Below are 9,215 nucleotides of genomic sequence, written 5' to 3' on the forward strand. Positions count from 1 at the left end.
TTTCTGATCCAGTCTTTCAAAGGCTGGTCTTACTCTGCTAAATAGAGATTTGGGGTAATCTTTGTGCAGGCATAAATGCTATTTGAGTATCCTAGTGTGGTGTGCATGCTCTTCATCCTTCCTTGGCTGTATTTAACCTACATTTCTGCAGCTTACAGCAAAGCAGGAAATTTTCCTTTCCAGATACACGTTATAAGAAAATGAAAGACCCCAAGGCCCGAGTTTCTCCTGTATAGTAAGCAAAAGGCTCACAGCACAAACCCCAGAGAAACTTATGTATTACTAGTTCAAAGTGAATTGGGTTTAACAGCAGGGGATGGAAAGGTTATTTCAGTTACCATGCTTCACAATGCCCCAGGCTGTCAGCGACAGTGGCAAGGGTTGCACCAGAAGATGGAAGGGTGAAGTGAGACTGGAGAGCTCCTTTTCCATCCATTCCCAGATCTCCGAATCACCCATAGGCACCGACTCCTGGGGGCCAAGGCAGTTTTGGGCACCCCAATTGTTTTCCAGGGGGCTGGAACCCCTCAGTGTTCAGAGGGCATTTGGCTCCTCCCCCTGACTCCTCGTGACATGACATCGGGCCCAGGGGTGAACGAAGGCGTCGTGACACCCGGGGCGGGGCGTTGCTGCGTAGGGCACATGTGCGGCGTCTCTACGTACAATGCATGCGCTGTATGTAGCGATGCCGCACATGAGCTGTACATAGTGGTTTGCTGGCAGCGCAGCTCCAGCACCATATGGACAGTGCTGGGATCCTCTGCTTGCAGCTGCAGCGGTGCAACGGCTGCTTGTGCTGCCGCCGTGGGGCGAGCCCCCATCGGGTGCCTTCTTGTCACCCCCCCAGGCATGGCACCCAGGGAGACCCACCCGACCCCGCACCCCCGTTGCAACGCCACTGGGAACATGGTTCTACAGGTATCAGTAGAGGAGGACACATGTACAGATACTGCTGCCATAAGAGCTGTGTGCACTATCCAAACCTTCAGAGCCCTTAACCCAAAGTACAGAACAAGAAAAATGATGTCTTGAGAGAATGCTGTGGTTTAAAGTAGAATAAGGGCAATCCTGACTGAAAATGTTAGTTAATTATTTTTTCTTCCCCCTCCCATGTTTTGGAGGTGCCAGTTTGCCCCCTCTTGCCCACTCATCCATCAAATGGCAAAAAAATAATAAAAATGACTGAAATTTTCAGCTCAGCTCAGCTGAAAATTTTACTACTACTACTACACAATAATAACATCATTCCCAGTTTCTGTTAGAACCTTCTTATTATTCTCCATCCTCTTTGGCACTCAGATTAAAATAAACACTTACCCTTAGCATCCTTCCATATATTCATAAAAGTCGTGTGGCTAAGCACTTTCCTTTCAAGTCACTTAAGAAAGAAAAAAGACACCTGAACTTTCTAGATTAGAAAATAAAGAGGTTAGCCCGAAGTTTGGAAGCAAATAACCCAGTCGGCTCTGTTCCTTCCCAGTTTCCAGTTTAATAAACATGCATCTATATCTAATGGGCAGTCTGTCAGTTCTCTTTAATAGAAATCACCTACTTCTCTAATAATCATTAAACAAATTGACAGCATAATAGCCAGGGCATCTCATCTTAATGCCACCAGCTCCAAGAGGAAAATTTCTTGTTAATATCTTTTCCAAGAGGCCATTACTCTGGTTAATGCAGGCAAGGCTCCTGATATGACACAGCATCAAAGGCATTGGTGTGGGGAATTTATAGTGTGTTATATATATATATATATATATATATATATATATATATATATATATTTTCTCATTCATGTTTCATATTCTCCTTGTGAAGATGATGATATTTTCTGCCAAAGAAGGACAAACAGGCGCTCTTATAACTCTCCACCAGGCTGTAACAATGATACCAATCAAAGAATGCCATCCCAGAAATCTCATTACATTAACAGTTGTCACGTATTATGTTTGGTGAGTGTACAAACCATTTTCCTGTGTACACAAATAGTCAAGTTGTGCAGTCGTTGTACACATGAATTGCTATATGGGTATACACTGTAGTTGCCATGTACAAATCAACCAGTGTACGCATTTTCACACAAACACTTGGTAGAAACAAAACAAAAAAGGACTCAGTTGACACACAGCCTGAATTTGGGACAAAAGCTGCCATTATTGAACTCACTGAATGGGGACAAATGCATCTTGTCTTTAGTGCATGCATAAGTAAGCACATGTGCATGAATGCAAAGTCACATATTATTGGACAATCCGTTCTCCCCTCCATATATGTTTAACCAAGGAGCAAAACCACATTAAAAAACAACAACGACCAATGGAAGCCAGTCTATTGCAGAGTAGAAATATACAACAGAAACTAAAGACGTTGGTATTGATCTCAGACAAGAGCATGGACATTTATATTAACATGTGCATGAGGAGCAGAGGCATGTTCACCAGCTATGTTCTCTGATATTGAAACTTTCCCTTCAGAGGTAGCCTGTCCCATTTATCCACCTGAGGCTAAACCCTCGCTTACCAGGGTGATGTGGGTTTGTGGTGGCAGCTTCTGGGTTCCACAACCACTTCTCCTCACTTCTCTGCCTCATGGACAGGACAGCCCCGAGTCCCTTGGTCATGCTTCAACATCCACACATACAATGGAATGCCTAAAAGAGGCCCCTTTGCATGTTCAGCTTTCATGCAATCAAGAACCTCCATCGTATACAACGGTACACATGTATCAAAGTTGATAGGTATGCCACCACTTTTTACATGTTCAACTGTACACATGAATGGCTGGGAGAACCCAGCCAGATGGGTGGGGTATAAATGATGATGATGATGATGATGATGAATGTTGGCCAAAGGGGGATGTTATACCATGACCCAAGATATCACCATTTCTTGTTGCTTCGGCAGTGTCTGTTTTGGTTTAACATAGCCATTATATTGCAGAAGAGTTGACTATTAGAATGAAAGGATTTTTTTAAGGTTTTCCTGTTGATGTTTTGATTCCCCCCCCCCAACAATTTTAATGGACTAATAGGGCTGCAAACATTTATAAATAAACCAGTGGACATCAAAGCTTTGTTTTTCTGCATTTTTTCATTGCAAAATCATGAATTATTTCCCAAAGTCAATTTCACTTGCAAGGTCACACTCAATAAAGAAAACAGCTAGGTGGCTCTGCTGTCCTTAGCCCCATTGAAGAACACCTGCAGTTTTTGTTGAGTGCTATCAAACTTAAACTTTCTTTCTACCGTCACTGGCAGCATGCAGAAAATAGGCACATCTCTACACACAGTGGCAGGTTTTTTTTCATTTTTTTGAAGAACTCATTTAATAAGGTAGGTCTGTGTATTTTACATTTCCCCCCAAAAGTAGGCTTGAATATTTGTTTGCGCCTTGATATAAGAAAACACCCAACAGTCTTTCTGTTATTTATTTCTTGCTGATAACTTGTTAATATTTGTTTTTGATTCTCACTGTCCATGTCCACTCAGCAGTGATTTTATGTACAATGCTCTTTTAATATTCAAGAGGTTTAGTACCACGAAACATGGATTCAAGATGCTATTTATTTTTTTTTGTAATTGTTGGGGTGGGGGAGAGAAGACCCACTTTTATCACAATGGGTGAACCCCTTGTTCACAACAGGTGAACAAACAACAAAAAACTCAACCAAATATAGCATTATAGTGTCAGGCTTCGGGGAATTGGCTTCCTCCCCTGTGGCCATGAATGATAAGATCAAATGAAAGGAATGTCTTACCAGTTAGATTATTTAATAATCACAGTGAGAGAGAAAAGAACATTTCTCCTAGAAATGGCGGTACTCCAAATTAAGGTTTACTCCCCCGCATACCTATTAATCTACGTCACTCCTACGTTTTGTAATCTGAGCTTGTGCCCTCTCTGCTTTCTATTCTAACACTATCTGAGCTCTCCGTGTCTTTGGGGATGGGGGCTGAATGCTGTCCAGAGACTGAATCAGTTAACCCTTTCTCTTCTAGTGTTTCTTCTGCTAGATGCTCCCCATCCAGTATTTCCCAGCTTCTGCCTTCTGAACTATGCTTCTCTGCAAACCACTGTTCCGGATGCTACATTGCTTAAACCTGTATTCAGGAAGAGGTTTATATGGAAAACAGTACAGCATTGACTTGGTAGTATTGCAGATATTAATATTGCACAGCTTGGAGCAACTGGATGCATAAAAAACTGGCTCTGTTTGGAATAAACTATGTCCAGACCCATAAATGTTATTCAAAACTTTACTTGCAGAACTTTTCCCCCCAAAACAGAACAAAAACAATAGTGATACATCCAAAATTGTTGTTGTTCTTTAGTCGTTTAGTCGTGTCCGACTCTTTGTGACCCCATGGACCAGAGCACGCCAGGCACTCCTGTCTTCCACTGCCTCCCGCAGTTTGGTCAAACTCATGTTGGTAGCTTCAAGAACACCATCCAACCATCTCGTCCTCTGTCGTCCTCTTCTCATTGTGCCCTCAATCTTTCCCAACATCAGGGTCTTTTCCAGGGAGTCTTCTCTTCTCATGAAGTGGCCAAAGTATTGGAGCCTCAGCTTCACGATCTGTCCTTCCAGTGAGCACATCCAAAATAGTTGCATACAATACCTTGTGCATGTCCAGCACAGGCTCAGTGTCTTATAAGAAATAACTGTACTTCTTCCAGAAATCAAAACTGTGTCTCTTTCCCATTCCTGCCTGCATTGGTTTGAATGCAGCCTAAGGAGCTCCTAGAGAGCCATTATCACATTCTTTGTTGTCTTTGTGGCATCCAGAGAAAGACTAACTGGCAACTCCCTTTGAGATGGAGAATTTGCAGTTGTGATCCTTATGTGACCCAAAGCTAAATGCTCAGGTGTTTAATATTCTCAGTTAAGCGCTGACTCGGTTAGAGCTCAGAAATATCTCAGTATGATGCCACAGGAAATCCCCATCATTAGAAATACACAGGCATTCTCCATTTCAGTGTGAATTAAACAATTATACTTAAAAGGTAGTGCCCCTAAAATGCCAATCTCTTGGTATCTTTTCTTTCCTCTTATATGCAAAATTTGGAAATAATGGCTACTAATTCCCCTTTTTGGACGTGGGTGGCGCTGTGGGTTAAACCACAGACCCTAGGACTAGCGGATCAGAAGGTCGGCAGTTCGAATCCCCGCGACGGGGTGAGCTCCTGTTGCTCGGTCCCTGCTCCTGCCAACCTAGCAGTTCAAAAGCACGTCAAAGTGCAAGTAGATAAATAGGTACCACTCTGGTGGGAAGGTAAACGGCGTTTTTGTACGGTGCTCTGGTTCGCCAGAAGCGGCTTAGTCATGCTGGCCACATGACCTGGAAGCTGTACGCCGGCTCCCTCAGCCAATAAAGCGAGATGAGCACCGCAACCCCAGAGTCGGTCACGACTGGACCTAATGGTCAGGGGTCCCTTTACCTTTAATGCCCCTTTTGGCATTGATTTTTGCAGCATCTGCATAGCCTTGTTAGACCCAGGGTTAGCTGTACTATTGATATTTCCTAATGCAATGCAGGATTTGCTTTATAAAGATTTGATTGTCTTTCTGATAATGGTACTGTGCTCACCTGGAAATTACCCATCACTGGGCATATACGTCTCCGTTCAACATTCACATTATTAGATTGTCACATTGAGAAGGTCAACAGTGTGGTGCATAGTCTTAGCTGAGAAGGCAACACAGCAAAACTGAGTTCTCAGGCGATAAATCAGAGGGTCCTTTTATAGAGCCATGGGAGCCCTTCATTAGGCAGGAAGGGGCTTCTAGTACCATCAAGTCCTCAGAACTCCTTCTGGGAAGACATATTGCCAAGACATCTGTGGTCTTGCATTTCAGCGCTGACAGTGTCCCCACCCCCCGATCTTTATGTAATCAGACTCTCTTGAAATATCTGACTCTATGCACAATTGAATTTTGCCACGTTAGATTGTTTTTGTTTTCTGTGCATCTGGTCTATGCATGCCATATTGAATTTGAAAAAATAAGTAAAGAAATAAAAAATCTGTTTTAAAGTATGCATCTATTCTAAGTTATATTACAGTTGGTAAGCAGGGAGGTTTGATCTTGCATACTGTCACTTGCTGCGTGCCCCCACCCCCAGGATAAAATCTTCCTGCTCTTGGTTGGAGGGGTGGAGAAGGAGATGGCTATGTCTCCTTTTTCCTATCCCTGCCTTATACCATGTGTTGAAAATGGAGTTTTAAAAGCCCTTAGCCTTGCCCCTGAATTATTTTGGGGATGGATCCATCATCATCATCAAACCTTTACTGGCATCACATACAAACATTCAGAATAAATAGGCCAGTGCGATCTCATCACCATTTCAATAGTACAGTCATTTGCCAAAGGGAAGACGGGGCGAGCAATCTATTTCATCTCTGTGGGTCTCCAGCAAGGGCAGGATCTTGTAGCGTCCTTCGGGGACAAAACATCAAATAGAGGAACTTAGCTACTGTCTTGGTGAGCTCCTGGTCTCTCCCCTGTAATAAGAAGTTCTCAGTTTCTGGTTTCCATGTTGGAATACATAGATGGTCTAGAAATTGTTGGCGGAGATCATCATACATTTTACATTTAAGGGCCATGTGAGCTAGAGTTTCCACCAGGTGGGCACCACATGTGCAGATCCTATCTCCTTCTGCCATACCTGCAAACCTACCCCAAAGGAGGTTAGAAGGATTTGAACTGGACCTAGCCAGTGAAAAAGCCCTTCTTTCTTGCGGGTTAAACAAAAATTGTAAATAATTCAGGTTAAATTATTGCGCTCAAGAGAGTCAAAAATAAAGAGGGGAACATGTTTTTTCTGCAGCTGAGATTAGTTCCTGGCAATCTCTGTCCCACAGCCTAGTTTTTAACATGGTCTTGGCGATTGGGAAAGCCACAGCACCCAGGAGATCCTCTGAAAGCCCAAGTTGCTGTGAATGGATCCATCATGGGCCAGGTAGTCTCTGGGTTGGCCCTGGGTGGGCTGACTTTATTGAAGGGCCTGGGCCTGGGCACAGTCTCAGTGATGACTATTCCTCATCACCCTGGTACTTAAGCAATGGGATTTCTCTACGCTTTTCCTGCCCCCTACTTTGGCACTGCTAGCTGATGCAACCCCAGTCATGTTCTGGAAGATCAATAAGCTGTAACATCTTAAGAGCATTGCAAATGCACCCCTATTTTCATCTGTGAAATGTTGGAGGCTGTGTAAACCCAGAAGTTTTAGATCAAGAAATGGATATGCAGATCTAAAGGAAGTGTATTCTGATGAAAACATTCAAAACAATTCCAGTGGTTTGACTGGCATAGTTTCCAGTCTGCATAACCATCTCTGAACCCTTTCAGCCCATAATTTTGGCTCTTTAGGGTCGATGTGAGTTGGTCAATGAGTTTCCTTGGCTGCAGCATTCATATAAAAAGGGATCCTTGAGGCTAATGAAGGATTTTAAAAAGCCTTGTGCAAGCAGCTTGATTGCCTCAATCAGGCTGATTTGGAAATAGTATTTTTATCTGATGGGGCCTCTTAAGCCTAATGAGGGTACAAAAAAAAACTATATGCCAGGAATAATAAGGGGCCAAATGCCTAAGGCATCACAGGCACCACAGAGAAGGGTTCACAGTGGCTCAGAAGTGGTGCTTCAAATGCTGATGCCCAGCATCTTTGCAAGTAGAAAGCAAAACCCCCACCCACACAGCAAATCCCGTGAGAGTCTTGCTACTGCACAAAATCCAATCTTCCATGACCTTATGGCATCCAATGCAGCTTTCTGATCATTAGCTTCTAGTCATCTTGATGGGTGGAGAAGTCATAACAGGCAATAGTTCTAGCCTTAATAAACACCTGATGGGTTTTATGTTTGTCTGTCAATACGTGAATAAAGCATGGGGATATGGTTTGAGTATTCAAAAATTAAGGATAGTTTAAATCAGAAAATAATCCCCCACTCCTTCTGTTTCCCCTTAATGCTACCTAAACATTCAATATACCCTGGAAAATCACAGGCACCTGTCAAGCTGCTTATTTGCTGATGTTGTTTTCCTTTTGATTTGCAAACTTATATACTGCATACTTAGAGGGTTCCCCATACAGGCTATGTAGAAAGAAACCCCGGCTTTATTTTTGAGTGGCACCATTTTGCTCCCGTTGGCAGATGCTCCACTGCATACAGGTAGGTTTGCAATTAGGGGAAATGGCTTTGCCTTGTGGTTTTAATGCTAGGAGATTTCTTCTTACATACAGACTTAGCATCAGGCCCCATCCCTGCTTGCCTCATTACTGTATTAATGTGGCATTCATTGTGAAGGGTGATGTACTCTAAGAATGGTGGTTATATTCCAAACATCCACAGAGACTAACTTTTGAGATGTTGAAGCCCACAAATTGCAGCCTATGAGTCCTCAGGACTCTCTCTCTCTCTCTCTCTCTCTCTCTCTCTCTCTCTCTGCCCCACTCTTTGCTTGCCTACCCCTCATTGCAACCCTGCCATATTTTCAGGCCTCTGCAAAGATCTTGTGCATGGATAAGGCCAGGAGTTATGAGGAAAAATAATAGTGGGAAGGATGCATTTATCATGATTACTCTTTTTCTTGCAAGGAAATCTCACATTTAAATGGTCCCTTTAGAATAAAGACCTCAAAACATGCAATTAAAAAAGTTTGGCTGGAGCAAATGGTATAGTTTCTTATTTCTTTTTGCAGATGGAGAGAGAGAATTGGGACTATTATCTCCCTGCCCTCCCCTACATCCTGCACTCTGTGAACCTTCCATTCTCCCCAAATTATTGGGAGATGCTGCTTTTAATGGTATTCACAGCCACAAAACCGGTGGGATCTTTTCTGTATGTGCCCCAAACAGCCACTTTCTTGCTCTAACAGTGGCTATACAATCTTATTTTTGCATGACTTGTTTTGCACCTGATAATTCCAAAATGAGATTAAGTGTTTCCTCTACATGTTTGTTTAATCAATGTGTATAGTGTCCTCCATCACAGGATTCCAAGGTGGCTTGAAACAATGTAAAACAAATAGCATAAAATCTAGTAAAAAGAATATTAAGTCTGGAGTTATTAAAAGTAACAGGAAATTGAAACAGCTAATCAGAATGATTAAACTCCTGAAGGAAACATGACAATTGAGCTGAAAAAGGTTCCTGCCCCAGTTTAAGTCCTTATTGGTAAGCCTCAGAAACACAGAACTCAGAACTAGACTAAAAG

This window comes from Podarcis raffonei, chromosome 15, assembly GCF_027172205.1.
Source record: "Podarcis raffonei isolate rPodRaf1 chromosome 15, rPodRaf1.pri, whole genome shotgun sequence".
Lineage (NCBI taxonomy): Eukaryota > Metazoa > Chordata > Lepidosauria > Squamata > Lacertidae > Podarcis > Podarcis raffonei.